This window comes from Rissa tridactyla, chromosome 13 (genome assembly GCF_028500815.1).
Source record: "Rissa tridactyla isolate bRisTri1 chromosome 13, bRisTri1.patW.cur.20221130, whole genome shotgun sequence".
NCBI classification, from domain to species: Eukaryota; Metazoa; Chordata; class Aves; order Charadriiformes; family Laridae; genus Rissa; species Rissa tridactyla.
Window position 1 is genome coordinate 15,250,941 of NC_071478.1, and position 14,548 is coordinate 15,265,488.

Genomic DNA, 14,548 nt, shown 5'->3' on the forward strand with positions numbered 1-14,548 from the left:
CGAGCCGGGGGACGGGGACGTGGAGCGATGGCCTGCAGTGGTGGGGGGCTCCGAAGGGCCTGGGCTCCCATCGCCGACACCTGAGGCAGAGCCGGGGTGTAGGTGGTGAATCCCAAACGCAGGCTGGGCGGAGGGTGGCTGGAGAGCAGCCCTGAGGAGAAGGACGCGGGGGTGTTGGGGGTGAGAAGCTCCACACGCCCCGGCAACGTGCGCTGGCAGCCCAGAAACCCCCCGCAGCCCGGGCTGCATCCCCAGCAGCGTGGGCAGCAGGGCGAGGGGGGGATTCTGCCCCTCTGCTCCGCTCTGTGAGACCCCCCTGCAGTGCTGCCTCCAGCGCTGGGGCACCAACAGCAGAAGGACACGGAGCTGTTGGAGCGGGGCCAGAGGAGGCCCCGGAGCTGCTGGGAGGGCTGGAGCCCCTCTGCTGGGAGGACAGGCTGAGAGAGCTGGGGGGGTTCAGCCCGGAGAAGAGAAGGCTCCGGGGAGACCTTACTGTGGCCTTTCAGTACCTGAAGGGGCTCCGGGAAAGCTGGGGAGGGACTCTGGAGCAGGGAGGGGAGCCACAGGATCACAGGGAATGGTTTTGCACTGGGAGAGGGGAGATTGAGATGAGATGTGAGGAAGCAATTCTTGGCTGTGAGGGGGGTGAGCCCCTGGCGCAGGTTGCCCAGAGAAGCTGTGGCTGCCCCATCCCTGGAGGGGTTCAAGGCCAGGTTGGCCGGGGCTTGGAGCAACCTGGGCTGGTGGGAGGTGTCCCTGCCCAGGGGCAGGGGGCTTGGAATGAGATGATCTTCAAGGTCCCTTCCAACCCAGACCATTCTGTGATTCTAAGTAGCCTAAACCAGAACCCCGCCATGCCCTTTGCCACATGGCTAATGAGGAACGGGGCTGTAATGAGGTTCCCAGTCCCAATATCCAGCCCTCCCAGATGGTGGATAGTTGGAGTTTCCAGCTGTGGGAGGGGAGCGGGGAGTCGGCCACACACCCAAGGGATCAGCAGCTGCACAGGGGAGGCCGAGGGCTGGCTGTGCCCCTCGTGGCACAGCCCTGGCCAACGTTCCCTTGCTGGCTGCTGGCATGCTGTCCGGAGCAGGAGGGCAGCACTCATTACACTAATGATCTGCACTTTAAGTGTTAGAACAGGTTGTCTGGACCCTGCCATTTTCACCATTCTTTTGCCATACCTTTTGAATTGCTCATTTTAAAATTAATCATTTAGTATTTCTATTTCTCAAACGCCACTGCTCAAGTCAGTCCCTCAGGCTGGAGCCCCAGCACCAATAGGCTGTGCAAAATGACCAGCTGGAACAAAACTCCAGTAGCGATGACAGATCCGAGGGTTGCTCCGATTGTTTAGCGGAGGATGACATTTGGCAGCTGAAGCACCGTTCCCTCGGAAAGGTGCCTTCTTATCTCCTCTCCTCTGCCAACCTTCCCCCAGAGGAGCGGTGGTGAGACTGCAAGTGCCTCAGTGGGCTTCAAAGCTCTCAGCGAGCTGTTTTGAAGCACTGTTTCTCTTTTTGTGTTTGTTTTGTTGGGTTTTTTTTGTTACCTTACCAATTGTGCATTACAGATTTGATTTCCTAAAGCACTGTGAACTAGTGGAGCCTCTGCCCAAAATATTGGTGATATTAACTATGTATGTATAACCGAGGTAGATAATTATACGTATACGCATTATTCATACAAGTTAAATTTAATCTGGCAACCAAAAAGCGCATCCGTTCACCTGTGTACAACATGCCAGAGACCTTTAACGCTTCATGACAGTAAAAGTCAGTTCTGAAATCCTAACGCAAATCCCGGCTTGCCAATCCCAGCCGTGCAGGGTCACTGCCGGCCCCTCTCGCACAGAGAAGCCAAAGCATTAAAAGCAGCTGGCAGCCTGCTGAGCTCTGCCGGAAAATCACGCTCTCCAGGTTTGATCCAGAGCCACCTGAAGTTACTGGGCAAGCAGAGCTCCGAAGTGGAGAACTTCTCCAGCCAAAAGCTTTTGGAAAATGTGCTTTTATTAAAAGGATCCTTCTTTGGTCTGATTCATGGGCGGGAGGAAGTTGTTCAGTGCTGAATGTGGCCGTGCAGGCTATCGGATGTCACAAGTCCAAGGCTGGGAAGAGTGCCCTGATCCTGGTAGCGCTGTCAGTGTTTTGACAGATCCACACCAATAATCTCCGGGACGCTGTTTGTGAGGTAAGGACACTCCTGACTCGGCTAGCGATAAGACACAAAAGCAGCCTTTTCATTTCAAGCAGCACAAAAAGCAGCAAAAGGAGGATTGAAACGCTGGAGCCATGCCAGGAATGTGCCGTTGGAGGTCAGTTTTTTTTCTTTGTCGGTCTGTCACGAACGCTGCAACTGGGCACTCTTGTTTCCTGAACATCACCAAGGTTCTCACATCTCCTGCATTTTCTCACATTCCGCCTCAAAATCCCAAATGGCAGCCTGGGGGCCGGGTAGAATATCTGCCTCCCTTCTGTGCAGTCACGGAAGGCCGCTGGTTTCCTCCTCCTAGCACAGCAGTCTCAGGGTTACTGGGCCAAGTGACCTTCTTCCCCGCACGCAGAGCAGGCAAGGCACACCTCCCGTCCCCTCTTCCTTCCCAAAAGGACATCACTGAGGGCTTAGAGACAGCTCAGGTCTGAGGGTGCAGGAAACCCTGAAGGACCGTCACTTCTAAACACATTTAAAAAATAGAAATAAAATGAAAGAGTTATGGAACGACCAGAGGAAAATGTCAGTGCAATCTGAAAAAAAAGACATAGGCATAGTACTAAATTGCAAAGTTGTGGAAATTGGCCATTACAGTTTCTAAGCAGCTGAAATGCAATTACAGTAATAATGATGAATCGGTATAGCCCTAGCCTTTGCAATTTTTCAACCCAGCTCTACTTTTTCCTTTTTTACGTTTTATCTTGATATATACATTAGCTTATCAAGGACTAGTGGCAGTTGTAAGCCTTCCACAGCATGTTCTTGATAGTCACAGAGACGTGATCCTTAAGCTGGTGACCTGAAGGATCCTACAATAATTTACTAACTATTTTTTCAATTTTCCATCGCTCTCCCATTAACCCCCGCTAAGTATATTCTTAGCATAAAGTCTCATCATTGGATATTGTTTATCCAAAGACACCAGGCGTGGCCCAACATAATTCTAGTTCAGTCTCTGCTCGGCATTGTGTCAGCGTACGGGTAGAATGCCAGTTCCCTCTTCCTCCGAGAGGCTGCAGGTTCAGCATTCGCCTGGCCAGTGGCACGAAGGAGTTGCCCAACTTCTGAAAGCTTTAATGGCGCAAGTTCCTGTGGGTGGGAACTCCCTCCTCTTTGCGCCACAGCGGGCACAGTCCTCAGTGGGTTACCAGCATATTTCTACAGCAAAGAATTATCACTTAAGATAACCAGTTAAAATAATATCATCTTCTAATGATACTTGAAGCAGCTCCTCTGATCAGACAGCTTCTTAGCCTCTCGCTGCCGTGTGTTTCTCTTTTATATGATAGGATAATAACGACTATCCAGCTTCTGGAGGAAGGATCTTAAGTGTGCTTATTAAGAAAAATAAGTGTGCTTTATTATTAAAAGCATTTTTCAGGCAGCATTGTTGTAGCAACATAGCACACGACAGCTTAAAGTTGTGTCAGTTAACTTTTCCAAAGAAAAGACATGTTCAGTATAAAATACTTTGAACATTTTACTACTTTTAGCTCACTGGGCAAACAATATGTATTATTAGCCTTTTTAAGTATAAGAAAATAATATAAGCAGACATAAAACAAGACTTACATTCTGCCTACACTGAACTGCTGGCATATCTGTGCTCGGGAACCCAAGCTGGGCTAGTCTGTTCCACAGAAGCTCTATAGTGAGGTGCTGCGCTGCCATCACTGCCGGGCGTAGCGTGACTCCAGCCGAGTGCTGGACGGAACTGGGTTCTCACGTCCCAACCAGCTCTCACGTCCTTGCAGAGCCAGGCTCAGGCGGCTGTGCTCCTTCCTGGAAACACCGTTTTCAGTATTTGCTCAAAAATGCCGTAGCTGTTCCACCGAAGTTTTCAGAGTCCCCCCCAACTTAGTATCTGATCAGTCCTGTAATAATCATCTTGATGTACAGCTGCAGCCAAGGCATTGTGCTAGCTTCCCTTCAGCAAAGTGTCACTAATAGCACATCTTGTTTTAAACCAGGGTTATTACAAGACAAAAAAAAGAAATCCTAAAACGAGACTGTTGGAAAATGTTCTGACAAAATTTATATGTATGTAATAAAAATCTCATTATTTTCAAATTATTCATCTACTTCTCGAGGGAGTGAGTCAGAGCATCCGGGATGACTGACAGAGTGGGTGCCTCTCACCTGGCGTATTTTAATCAGGGGTGGCCTCACGCTATGCCGACCCTGATGTCCTCACCGCCTGCCATTTGGATTACAGGAACGATGAAATAACGGCTTGTTTGGTGGAAGCAGAAAGAATGGATGCACCTACACAAAGAGGAACACAGGATAAATAACGTGGTCAGAGATGGGTCAGAGCACAGCATTCTGTTCAGGCATTTGTTAAAAAAAAAAGGTACCAGGGAGTAAAACTAGTAAAACATTAAGGTAAGGCGAAAGACGAAAAAAGAAACAAATTGGGAGAGGAAGGATGAAGAGAGCTGCTTTTGAGAAGAAAACTGGCCAAAGTTTGGAGTCCTGAGAAAGGAAACTACCCTGTGTTTCACGATCTGACTGTTCTTACAGAATCAGGACTTGGTGTGTTTGTGTTTTTTTAAGACGTATCTGACCATACCATCAGCTTTTCATCATAACAGAAACAGCCTGCAGAGTCTGAGTTTGGCCGTTTGGATCACAAGAGTGAAGCGTATTTAAGGTTACTGGATGGTAATGGGCAGGAAAGTACCTGGCACACGTTTGGTTTTGCCATTTCTTGCTGTCCCAGGTGCAAGATCGCTTGAGAATTGCATCTCCCGTACAGGATAGGCACAAGAGCCAGCCTCTGTGGGTTGTGATCTGAGGGACCAGGCTGGGATGATCCAGAACTGGATGCTGTCAGCCTCCACCACGATCCCGCGCAGATTTTAAATGCACCCTTACTGAACAAAGCCAAAAACTCAAATGACATTTGGGTTGCAACTGCAGCCCAAAGAATATCTTTTCACATCGGGTATCTCTTTTTATTTTTTTTCCCACAAGAAGCCAACTAGTAACTCACTGGCTGTTTCTCAGACAGTAAGAGAGGTTCGGAAAGGACTTGTTGGGTCTTAAGGGTCAGTTCTCAGCTCTTGGTGGCAACTGCATCAGGGTAAGGCGGCCCTGGGAAGGATGACCCAGAGCCTCAGGACTTGCGCTGTTGGAAGCTCTGGTGTTCTCATGTTTCAGCCCAGACTTTTCAAGGCCATCGGATACTTGTTTGCTCTTACACTAACATCACCCTTGCTCTTAAGGGAGATGTGTTTACTTCTGTGTTTACTCCCTGAAGTTTCATAGAGAACGACAGTATCTCTTCTCAGCATTCAGGTTTTTCGCTAAACAAATTATTTCAAGATCCTTACCTATGAAAAAATCAGGATTACCCTGTAATTATTCTCCAGTCACATTTTAAGCTTGTGCCCCTTGATTAAAAGTGACCCGAGCTGCATGCATAATTGCAGAGAAGGCTGCAGTGGAGCTTTGTATAATGGTGTTAACATTTTCCCCTTCTCCTGGAAATATCTCAGTTGATGTATGCTTTTCATCAGAGCTGCTTCATATTGGGAGTTCTGTCATCTTGAGATCAACAAATACACCCAGATTTTTCTCTTCTTCTGTCATTTCCATCTGATGAGCTCCCAGCTTGCAGCAGAGATTCTTGTTAGTAAGTCCCAAGTGCATGACCTTGTACTTTCCACTATTAAATTTCATCCCATTTCCAATGTGCCAGCACTCAATATTATCCAACTCTTCCAGATACAGATATTCCCTCTGTAGTGCTGGTGCCTCCCAACTTTGTGCCATCAGCAAATGCCATCACCTCACTCCTAACTTTTGTTCCAAGGACTGACTGAAAAATATTGTGCAAGACCAAAAGAACAGAAAACATGCCTCGCTGGGCCAGCCTGGTGGTCCCTGTGGCCCAGCGCTCTGTCTCTGAGAGGGGCAGTGAGCGACGCTGTTTAGGGAGAGCACTGGAGTTCAGCCACTCCCTGATCTCTCTTCCCTTTGCGCTCCCCGCGCGCTCACAGGTGGTGTATATTTGAGGTGACTTCCCTGCCTTTTCCATGTAGCTATTTTTTCATGGATCTGCTCTCCATTCATTTATTGAATCAAATTTTCAACCTGCTGGTAGTCTCCAAGTCAGTTCTTAAAGGAATCCTCACAGTCTGCTTTTCCACCCAAGCTATTGTCATGTCTGTAGCTTGCCTCTTACCTACCAATAGCTCCCCAGATAAACTGTACTTTTGCCATCTGGCAAAAGTAGTACTATCTAATATTTATCTAATTAGTACTATCTAATATTTAATATTTAAATCCAGTTAGATTAAATCCATTGTGTATCCATTGATTAGAAAAAAATTATCAAAGGTATAGTCTTAGTTAAATGCCATCTATCTTTAGTAAAGCTACGTCGTGTTTTCCTTTATTTTCCACTTACTTGTCTGTCCCTAACTACTTTTTCCTTTACATTTTTTTCTAACCTTTTAATGTTCTTGAGGTCAGACTAACAGGTGTCTAAGTGACTGGATTGCTTTTCTTCCTCCTGCTTAAAAGCACATAGTGCTTCGGTAGTTCCTCAGTAATTTATTACCACCCTCAGCCTGACAAATTAAAAACTTTGTACTGGATGAGTGAGGATACGTTCCAGGTCCCTCAAAACCATGGGCTTGGGAACATCTTGTTCCCTGAGCTGTGCGTCAGCTTCTCACAGGCCTTGTTCTCCCTTTGGGTACAGTAATTTCCATTTCCATAAAATAATACTCATTAGCTACCATCTTTTGCCCCAGTCATCATAGAAAATAGAGGCAAAAGTCATTTAAGATAGGGCCATACATAATATTTATTAGAAAATACATTGGAACACAAGACATGGAGAGACTCCGAACATAAGACATGGAGTCTCCATGCGATGTGTTTAACCGTATCGGTAAAGATAATGCCAAAGATGACAATTTGTGTCACTGAAAGAAGCAGGTGGAAGTGCCCAGCTTTCCCTGTTACAGTGATGGCACTCCAGCTAGCTCCCCCTCTTTAAAAAACAGAAGGAGCAACCAGCAGGTTCAGCTCTACAAAAGCCCCGGGTCTCCAGGATTCAGCTTCCTGAAGTAGGTCACATTTGATCTCCGTCCAGGCATACTGCAAAAGGCAACCATTTAACAGGCAACTTTCAAAATTCAAATTCTGCCTCCTAATGTTGTCAACACATATCCTTTTCAGATACAGCTAGACCGGCTGAACATTTTTTCATTGCTTTCGGGTATAAACAGGCCAGGAATCCTGTTTTTCCCTTCAGTTACCTGTATTTCTTCCAAAGTTCCTCTGAAGGTACATATTGACATTCAGATCACATTTGCATTCAGATGATGGCTTGTTGTTGGAAAAAAACCCTTTAGAGGGGCTGATTAACTTCCTTTCAAATGTTTACTGTCCCTGACCAAGGGAGCGAAACTAGAAAACAACTCACTGCGTGGCTTATATCTGAGTTTAAAGAGATGGGATCCTGTATTTTGTATTGTTCTCTCTGAACATTAATGCTACTTCTAGCTTAAATATGACTTAATGACAGACTGAAGTCCATCTGTTACAATGACTAGTCTTGGACTCAGAGGGAGAGTCCTGTGGATAATTTAGGAGTGCATTTTGTAGTTACTTGCAAGCATTTCATTTCAGATCAAGGCAAACATGAGGAGCAGGTGGAAATAGCTCTCAAAAGTACAACCTGACCTACATACGGCATTGTAAATTAAAGATATGTATAGAAATAAAGCATTAATGATCCATCACATTTGCAACAAAACCCAGATATAAATCTTGCTGCTGAAAAGGAACTCCATTGCACAAGGCTTAGTTAAAGCTTCATTTTGGAAACTGCAACGCTTCCTGCCAGCCATACCCTGCTACCTCTGACACTGCTGCCATTTTTTCTTGTCCCCTTCTGTTGCTTAACGCTCATATCCCTCTTGCTTTATCACTTGTGTCTCAATTTCCATGTATTTTTTGGCTCTTGTGCCTTGTGTTGGCTCCCTGCTCTCCATTACCTCATGCTCTAGGAGCTGCGGGCTGCTCGGGGTGGCTTGGACGGTGCATCGACTGATGGCAGGGGGCCACACATGTTCCTACAGCTGAGCTGAATGTCACAAAAGCAAAGGAGGAAAAGCATCGGGCAGAAGGCCTTGTGCTCAAGAGCGGCTTTTATAGTCCGACAGGGTGCTTCTCCAAGGGACACATGGCCTTTGGAGGACTCCTAAGGAGGATCCCAGGGCTGCAGGCCCCGCTGCTGGAGGACGCTGTGGGGCAGAGCTCCTCGGCTCCCGCAGCTCCCCTCAGCACCCAACCCCAGCCCGCCTCCACCCCTCACCTGCCTCACAGCTTGGCCCAGGCGGCCACAAAACCTTCTCCTGAGACCACCGCACCTCCCGCCTCACTAGGCTGCCGAGGGTCGGGCGGAGCTCCCCTCCGCCCTCGGCGTTATAAACCGAGGAAGGGGCAAGTCAGCTTCATCTGCTGAAGGGGAGCAGCTGCTGGGCGATGGGGATGGTGGCGGCTCCGGCTGCTGAGGGCACGGGGAGCCCTCAGGAGACCGACGGCGGCTCCCCCTCAGGGCGGCCGCGGAGGGCGGGAACGGCGCGCGCCCGGCCCCGCCCCGCGGTAGGAGGCGGGGGGAGGAGGTGTCGGGAGCGCGCCCGGCTCCGCTGTGCCTGCGTCCCGTGCGGCCGCCATGTTGTTGTGGCTGTGAGAGGCGGCGGTGGCAGCCCGGAGCCCAGCGACCCCGGCCCCAGGCAGGAGGCCGCGCCCCGGGAGGGGGTGTGGGGGCTCCGCGCCATGCCCTGCCCCGCGGTAAGGAGCCGGCGGGGGGCGGCCGGGCTGGCCCTCGGCGTCTTGCGAGGCGGGGGGGGGTGGTGGTGGCGGTGGGCCGGCCTGCCGGGCCGGGGCCTGAAGGAGGGCGGCCGGGCTGTCAGCTGCGGGGCCGCGGCCCGGCACGCCCCCTCGGCCCGCGGGGTGAGGGGCAGCGGCGGCGACCCGGCGCCTGCTCCTTCTGCTCTGCTCGGCGCGGGAGGAGGAGGAGGCGGCGGCGGGCTGAGGCGCTCGCCCGGCACCGCGGCCTCCTCCCCGGGCGGGCGGGGATGCCGTGGGCCTGCCGCGGGGAGACGGCGCGTCCCTGCGCCTCGGGGCTCGGGCGGAGCGGCCGGGGGAAGGTGGGCTCCCCGCCTGGCCGGGGTCCCTGCCCTGGGGGCCTCGCCTGGCGCCGGCCGGCCGGCCCGCGGCGGTGGCTGGCTCCTTGCTGCCCGTACAGCCCCGCCGGGGGATCACCTCATGCCGCTGGCAGCAGCCGTGCCCTGCTCGGCTTCTCCTGGGGCTTTGGCCCGGGCGTCACTTGCGTTCAGCTGCCCTTGTGCATGGGGCCAAAATTCCCCTTCCCCCCAGAAGTGGGGCTTGTTAAGGCTTTTTATTTACATCGTTTGGGGGCTTTAAATGTGCCTCTTCCCCATGTTCCTCTTAACAGTCCTGTTCTTTTGATGGTGTCTGAGCAGATGTTGCCCTTCTCTGGTAAGTAGTGGCTTGCACTGTCTGGTCCTGTCCTGTTTGCCCTGACATGGAGTTTAAGTTCTTGCATTGGAGTTGTTCCCTCTTCTGTTCATTATTTTAGGGAATGTTGTTTTATCAGCAGATGAGGCCTCGTGTTCCTTGACATCTCTCTGTACAGTAAACTGCTTTTTTTAATTTTCATGCACACCTCTCTCACTGGGGAGAAGGCTGGGTGTGAGCTTCTAACTCTTGCAGACCTCGGGTCTGATAGGCACTTTCCTGTGTGCTTCACCTGCTTGTTTTCGTGTGTGATGAGCCCGTGTAACCATGTGCAATGAGGCTTTATTTTAGAAGAAGAGAGCTTGTCTGGTGAATCATGTCAGGTAGCGCTGAGTGTAGAGGCACAGCTTGGCTTTCTGGTGAATATAGAGGCATATTTAAATGCTTAGGTGAGTGCATTGGGAAGGGGTGGTGGTGAGACGAAGGAACCATGGCAGGTTTCTTGTTGTACCTGTCATGTTCTGAGCTTTAGATAGTGAGGTGCCTTTTGTCTGTTATTAAAGCACGTGCTGTAGTATTTGAAAATTAGCTTTTTTGGTGGAGGTGAAGGAATTTTTCTGAAGGAGTGCTTGTAGATAGCTTGAGGGGAGGAGGCTGACATCTGATATCTGCATTGCTTCAGCTGTTACTGATCACAGTGGTTTTGGAAGATAGAAAAATTGCTTTCTTTCATAGGACAGGAAATACTGTGAACCGTAAGTGTTGAAACTTTCTGCAGATAAGTAAAGGTGGGGCATGGGATTCTAAAATGTTTCACTGACAAGTGTTGTTGTTCTCCAGAGCTGTGCCTGCGTTGGAGTTCGGGGAGGGGCAAATGTGCAGAAACAGTAACATTGAGCCCTGGTAGGTTTTTTGAGTGAATGCACTAAAAGTTACTCTTGCCCTACTTCAAATTATAGGAGTGATAAATTGAGAACCAAGCTTATTTCTCTTGCTGGCAGTGTTATACATACCTATCTAGGATACTTTTAATATCCATTACAATAGCTGTCTGCACGAGAAATTATTGAAGTATCAGTGTTAGCCTGCTTAAGTAATGTGCTATGCAACCCACAAGCGATACCAAGTAGGTGGAATAGGTCAACTTGACAAGGTCTGTCTTTTTTTTTTTTTTTTAAAAATGATCATCTACAGATAGAGATGGGAATGGAGCATGCCCAAGCTTCTGAAGATAAGAGGATACGCTGTTTTGTCTCAGATCTCATTCCACCTACATGCAGCCCAGGATGGTGGAGAGAATTATGTTGTCAGCCTTTCAAGAGTAGGAAGAACACAGCTATGCAGTGCTTTGCTGACAATTAACCTGTAAAAGAGGACTAACTTAAGGAGAAGGGGATTGTTAGGCTGTTGGAGTAATGGGCAGAAGCCTGAAAAGTCTGCTGTAGCGAGGAAGAAGGGATTGTCTCCATGGAGTGAATTGGACAAACTAGATTAGCATCCAGCACAAAGTTTGAGATCTTTTCACCTGCAGAGGTCAAAGGGATGTGATGGCTGTTCCCACTCTGGTAGCTTCCTACTGGGGTGTGGAACTGGATATAATGAGATAGGTCTCTTCTACTTGGTATTGGTGGTGTCTTCCAGAGCGTGTGGCTCCAAATAGCGCATTAGTGCTTGTCAAATATTGTAAACTAGAATGAAAAGTCTAGATACTTAAACATGCACGTGTTTCATAGCTGCTTTCATTGGCTGAATTACAGTAATATAGGTTATGCTTCTTTCAAAATAACCTTCTAAGTACTAAATTATCTAAGCCATAATGTGCAACTGTTCTGCATTTGTCTCTAGCTTGAGTAGCTTGTGGTGTAAGGACGTGCCTGGTAGATCATATATGGGTTTTAACTCTGAGAAATGAGCTTCATGATTCGTAATTCTACCCTTCTTCTAGATATTGATGCCGTAACTTTCCAGTGCTGTCAGGAAAACTTTAGGAACATGCCTAGCACTCAATTCATGCTGTAGTTCTTGTGAATTAAATGGATTGTTTAAAAGATAACTATTTCTTTATCTTTGTGGTGCTTCAAAATTTCAGGGTGATTGAGTGGCTTGCATGAAAGACCTAAAAGTGAAGTTAGTACTAATGCGAAACTCGAAATACTGACTTCTTACTGAGGCTTGCTGTGTCCCATAAAGATATGAAGTTCTCAGTTCCTGGTGCGTTACAACTTCTGCCTTGGCTGCATTACTGCTGAATGGTGCAGGATTGCTGCAGCCAGGCTGGTGTACTGATTTGCATGTATCCTACCTTCTTGTGGCCTTTGTCCATTCCACAAGCGGCCGACACAAACTACAGCATCGTTTGGTGTCAACGCTACATATTTTGAGTGCAGTTAACAGAAACAGACAAGATTTTGTTCCCTTGCTTTGGTGCGTACAGTTGAGAAGGACTGACAGAATGTGCCTGATATCATAGAAATCTCATTGTAAGTGAGAGCATGAGTAGCCCAGACCAGTTCTTCCCCTCATTTGTTTAATAGTCTCTGGTAGTGGTGTAAAGGAGGTGAACACCAACTGGCTGTAGTGATTCTGGGCGGTAAATGTTTTATCTCATAAGGAAGGCCTCAAGTTGGTCTCTCCTGATCAGAACGAGAGGAAAGAACAGCCTGTAGTAGCAGGGAAGAAATGTGGTGTTACCTTGTTGAAACTAGTGGTGTCTTTCACCTTTAACCTGTTATGAAGCGTCTGAATTGTGTTTCTCTGAGCTAGAGGGGCTCTGTTCACCTTCAGTAAGTAGCAGTGTGTGCCTAGAAGCGAAGCTTGAACTGCAGCTCCACACCACGCAGACTGAGCTGGGGAGGAAGAGCAAAGAAGGCTTTCTGGAATGTTATTTGAAATGGAGAAGCTATTTCTGGAGCCACTGATGTCCATCAGAAAGCACTGTTTTCACGGGTTTAACTTAAAATACAGTTCCTATTGCAACTGTATTTTTTTGCTGCTATTGCTAGGTATCAGCTGCTGTATACAGTAGATACCTAGCTTTGGTTCGTTGTCTGAAACATCTCTGACTGAGAATCTAAAGTGTAGAAAGCAGCAGTTTGTTCGATGCATGAATGTGACTTAACAGGCTAAGCTGTTAACTGGAAGTATGTTCTGTAGGTCTTACTGTGGGGGCAACTGAACCCTTTGGAGGCGTTGGTGCTTGTGGGTGCTAATGCTGAAAATGGTTGCAACAAAGTAAGCTTAGTATGATCCAGTTTGAAGTTTTTCTGAAGTTTGTGTGCCTGTGTATATATGCATGAGTGAGGCAACTAATGACATTGTAATAGCTATCATGTAGCTGGTGGAACCCTTCCAAACTGTGATAAGGGGGGGAAAAAAACCCAATCAAAACTCTGCACAAGACTGCCTAAATAGGTAATTCTTCTCCTTCTGTAGGAGAGTTGGATTTCAGAAGACTTGAAGCTGGATGGCCTTTGTGATATTGCAGCTAAACTTGTACAAGCTGCTGTACTGAAGTATTACTGCTTTTGAAAAAGTTAATCCTTTGAATAAGAATCTAGTGGTACTTAATTTTAGAGAAATTAGTTTCTTGTTCTTCCTCTTGACTAGGACTGAAGTGAAAAGCCGTAAAGTGTCATCGATAGGATGGCTTGGGGGCAGGCTGTCATACTACGTACCAGTCATGCCAGTAATGAACTGATAGCTTAAATAGTGTCCTCAGTAACACATGCTGCTAGACCTTTAGTATTAAACCCCTTTTTTAGAGACTTGAAAACAAAAATATTGAATTGCAAATACTTTAAAATATAATTTTGCAGTTTAGTGTTAGTTGAAAGTGGACAGAGCATCAAAGAAACCAAGCCTTAGAGAATGCAAAGCAAGCTGTCTTTTGCCTCACTCAGCACATCTCACTTGTTTTCAGTGTTCATTGTGATGGACCGACTAGCCACGATGAAAATGAAGTTGGTTATGCTGTTGACGGCTTTCATCTGAGATGCTGATCTAGCCGATGCTTTTACTGACTTTTGTGACATCAGTTCTTCATTGAATTATTCTCTGGTGTGTGAATAGCATGGTAGTGCTCAACTTCAGGGTTTTTAGCTATCATCTATCTTGTGAAGAATTAGAACTAGTGCTAGCAGCGAGGGCTGAGCTTAGGGCGGAAAATTATCCTGTCACCTGTGGAATTAGCTTGAAGCTAGAGTGAAAACAGAAACTTGGTGCCAGTTCTTGGCTCCTTAGGAAGAGCTGGGTGTTTGGAAGGGCGGTTGGAACAGCCCACCACCCTGGCTGGGATCTGCTCATATAGTGAGAGCTGTAACAGGGAATGTTCAAGTGTTTGAACTTGAGACTGGACAGCAAGGCAGGCTGCCACAGGCCTCTGAACTTCCTCAACAGGGCCTAGAAACAGTGAATATCCATGTAGGAAAGACTTGTGTTCTGATACTTGAGCTTTGACGTTTTTTAATTCTGTCTTCTTCCTTACTATTGTATGTATTAATTTCAAGCTGTATGTTCTATGGTCCCCTCCATTTGATTTTAGTCCAATCACTCCTGCATTTTCTGCAGGGTTGGATAGTGCTTCTCCACAATATCTCCTCTAGTGTGATGGCTGGCGTCTGCTTCTGGGGACAGTAAGTGGAAGCCTCCAGTGTGCAGAGAGCTAGAAAGCTGTTCTGCTTCATGGGCAGGCACATGAATGTTAAAGCTCTTACAGTACTGTCTTTTTTTTTTTATCTTCTGGCAGAACTTAAAAATAAGAAGTTGCGATTATAACTTGGTTACAGGAACAATCAATTTAAATATACTTTTCTGCCTGCTGGATCAGGTCCCTGAG

The 14,548-nt window shown here is 47.7% G+C and overlaps 1 protein-coding gene and 1 long non-coding RNA gene across 9 annotated transcripts in view; one reads left to right on the plus strand and one right to left on the minus strand.

Annotated features, from left to right (window-relative positions):
* Positions 1–1,699: 1,699 nt before the first annotated feature.
* On the minus strand, positions 1,700–5,340 carry LOC128917004 (uncharacterized). Its single transcript, XR_008469120.1, has 4 exons — positions 4,895–5,340; positions 4,351–4,476; positions 3,784–3,993; positions 1,700–2,673 (listed from the first exon to the last, which is right to left on the minus strand). It is a non-coding gene; the product is annotated as an uncharacterized LOC128917004 (long non-coding RNA).
* A 3,527-nt stretch (positions 5,341–8,867) lies between these two features.
* The window catches only part of MTMR3 (myotubularin related protein 3), an 87,887-nt gene continuing 82,206 nt past the window's right edge, over positions 8,868–14,548 (plus strand). For 4 of the 8 annotated variants that reach the window (XR_008469181.1, XM_054219765.1, XM_054219773.1 and 1 more), the window contains exon 1: positions 8,869–9,024. The gene's annotated coding sequence lies outside the window, so the exon portion shown is untranslated. Of the gene's footprint in view, positions 9,025–9,691; positions 9,736–14,548 lie in introns of all 8 variants that reach the window. The other 4 variants (XM_054219767.1, XM_054219766.1, XM_054219774.1 and 1 more) reach the window with 3 other exon arrangements.